General features: G+C 45.5%; 1 pseudogene; it reads left to right on the top strand.

The window, feature by feature from the left end:
- Positions 1 to 1,593: 1,593 nt before the first annotated feature.
- Positions 1,594 to 1,980, top strand: LOC144753956 (small ubiquitin-related modifier 3 pseudogene; annotated as a pseudogene).
- The last annotated feature ends 1,489 nt before the right edge of the window (positions 1,981 to 3,469 follow it).

Below are 3,469 nucleotides of genomic sequence, written 5' to 3'. Positions count from 1 at the left end.
TCCTCTCCCTTCCTGTATTTCTTTTATCTTCTCTTCCTCCCTTTTTTTGCTTTCTTCGTATTTTACTTACCCTTTCCTCCTTTCTCCTCCTTACTTTCTACCTCCCCACTTTCTAACTTCCTTCCTTCTTCCCTTACTTTCTCACTTCTTTCTTTCTTCACTCTTTTTATTTGTTAGTTTATACCATTTTGCCTTACGTTCAACTCTTCCTCCTTCCTTTCATCATTCTCTTCCTACTTCCTCTCTTCCTTCGTTGCTCTTTTGCTTCGTTTCTATTTTCCTTATCCATTCCGTCTTTCTACTCCTGCCTATCTGCTCCCATTCCTTTCAGCTGTACTTCCTTCTTCCCCTTATTTTCTCTTTTATATATTTTATTTCTTCATTCACTTCCTCCGTTTCTGCTGTCCTATCTTCTCATTTGAGTTTATTGCCCCATCGGCCATCGCCATTCTTTACACTTGTTTATAGTAACGGACGTTAAGAGGATTTGGCACACCTTTGTTTTAAGAGTTAAGGAAGGGAAGGGAGGGGGTGTACAGCATTCGGCAGGTGTCTGTGGGGGAGTCTTCCACGTGTTTTTCATGATACACACAATCACATAATGACCGGTTACTCACCAGTAATATTCATTACTCCGAGTCGTAGCCCTCCCCGTCCCAGTCCAGGTTCCCATCCCTCCCTCCCTGTTTCGGCTTCTTGTGCTTGTTGGGTACAGGTTGTTGATTGGCAGGTCACAGGGTTATATGCCTCAGGGTATGGGTGTGGCCTGGAGGGAAGGGATGGGTTTCAAGTTGCTTGGGAGTTTCTGGTGGGAGGAGCTATGCTCATGTAGTTAGGACTGGGACGGGGAGGGCTGACGAGGAGGTAATGTGCATGAGCACCTTCTCTGGGTAACTCCTGGCTGAGAGTGCACAGGCCTATGCTATCCCTTTTCACCCACTTAGTGTTGTTAAACAAAGAGCCTAGCGGGATGCGCCTCGACGCTGCCCGCAGTCCTGTCTCCCGGAGTGGGCCCCCTCTTCTTTCGTCTCTGTATTCCAAAAGTGTCAACAAAACCGCATGGTCCAATGCAGTGTTAAACCTCAACAACAAGGGAGGAAGTAGTGTGGTACAACTACGGTGAAAAAAGAGGTAGAGCTAGGTGAACAACAAACATGAGATGTTCATGCGATTCGCCTTAAGCTGTGGGTAGACATACATTATTATTGTGTGTAGTGTATTATGAGCATACGTACATATAACACTTGTCAGTAACCGTATATAGACAAGCACAGTTACGTGCACTTGCATTCCATTAATGTACTTTAATGAAACCACAGCCGGGGGAAGTTGTGGCCAACGTTATTTATAATGAATACATCTTTAAGCCCCTTCACTGCACTCCCTAATTTCTAATGCACTAGTGGAAAAACCTTTAGCTAACTACATACTTCCGCATAGCAGACTCATGCCCTCCAGCACTGTTTACTGTCTCCAAGAAAAATCCCTTACCCTAATCTACCACACCATCTATTGTCTGCCCTCAATTAGCCGCTAAAAACAGCCTCTAAAAACATACCCAGGTTCGTATACCACATGCTGAATTGAACAGTGTACCCAGGAGGTTGTCTCCTTTGGGCTTCCGTCCGCGTGTTGTACTGCCCGCCTACTCCCCTCCCTCATTGCGCGCCTTTTCCCTGTCTGTCCCGGCGATGCGCGAGGAGGAAACCATGCAGGAAGGAGTGAAAACTGAGAATGACCACATTAACCTTAAGGTAGCAGGCCAGGATGGATCAGTGGTCCAGTTTAAAATTAAGCGCTACACATCTCTAAATAAACTAATGAAAGCCTACTGTGATCGACAGGGTTTGTCGATGAGGCAGATTAGATTGCGATTTGATGGTCAGCCGATTAATGAAACCGATACGCCTGCACAGCTGGAAATGGAAGATGAAGATACTATTGATGTTTTTCAACAGCAGACTGGTGGACTTTGTTAATCATTTCGGGGCAGATTTATGAAGGCCCTGCGCCGCCGGTGCGTCACTTTTTCCCATGTTAAAAGTGACGCACCGGCGGCGCAAGGCCTTCATAAATCTGCCCCTTCGTCTTTAAGAGTGGACTCAACTTTATCTATTGCGCACTTACTCATCTGTCCTTGATTTTGCTATTAAATAGTAAAACAAAAATGCTGATCATACAGAATATTTCTGAAACTTTAGAGGACTACACCAAAATGTTTGATCACATTCGCATACAGTTTTCATTTGCACATTGTAGGGATTAGTTGACACCATAAACCATACCATTTGGGATTCTTTTCTATTGCCAAAACAAAGGTTATTTCTCAGCCGTCATATATATTTTACCTTGTGGCCCAATTATCTCTGTTGTTTTTTAACAGGCGCCCCTCCTCCCCCTTTCTCCGGCTCATCGAACTCCTTTCTGCCCACTACTGCGTCTTCTAAAAATAATAATGTCAATAACTACATTTGTTCCTGCTGTAGTGGGTTTTAAGATCTTTCCACCATTTCGGGAGGGAATGCCTGTGGAGCGGGCGTAATGCTTTTCGGTTTTAGTACCTGTTGTGAAAACGGTTTGATTATTGAAAATATGCTAAACTTGTAGGCTATGTTGACTCTATATGCAGATTACAACACTAAGAAAAGAAGTGTAAGTATTGCTGTACATGAATGTGCTGTCACAATCTATACCACATGCTGCGCTTATGCTCGTCCCCGTAAAAGCTTCCATTACAATTACAAACAACAAACAGCTAGACTGGAAGGCGCCTTCAGCGCATCTGCCTGTTATATTTGCTGTTTTGCATTACCACATGGTTTGCAACAGGGTTGGATTGGGATTAAAAATCGGCCCGGGCACGAATAAAAAAATCGGCCCACATTTGCATAATGCCTTCCCTCAAATCACTGCTTCAGCGTAATTTTACATAAAAAGGGGGGTGGGGGGAGAGATATGCACGCATCAGTTCACACTAGTGAAACACCCCTGAAAACAAGTGAGGCCACTTCTGCTCAGGGCCCCTGCCCCGCTCAGTATGCCTACATTAATGGGAGGCCCAGCGAGAGAAAAGGGGTGACACCTCTACCTGTTCCTGCTATACGGGAGGTAATGAGCGCCCATCTCCCTCCAGAAAGTTCAAGTTTAAGTTCAAGAATTTATATAGCGCACTACTCACCCAGAGGGTCTCAAGGCGCTTGGGGATGGGGTTCATTATTTATCGAATAGCCAGGTTTTAAGTTCTTTTCTGAAGGAGATGTGGTTCTGTGTAAGGCGGAGGCGAGTGGGGAGTGAGTTCCAGGTCTTGGCCGCCAAGTGGGAGAAGGATCTACCTCCCATGGTGGATCTTTGGATGCGCGGAATTGCGGCGAGGCCTTGATCTGAAGATCTTAATTGGCTGGTGGGTGTGTAGAAGGATAGTCGAGTGTTGAGGCATTCGGGCCCTAGCTTGTAGAGGGCCTTGTGTGCG

Source organism: Lissotriton helveticus, chromosome 5_1, assembly GCF_964261635.1.
Source record: "Lissotriton helveticus chromosome 5_1, aLisHel1.1, whole genome shotgun sequence".
NCBI lineage: Eukaryota > Metazoa > Chordata > Amphibia > Caudata > Salamandridae > Lissotriton > Lissotriton helveticus.
This window is presented reverse-complemented; position numbering and strand designations above follow the sequence as displayed.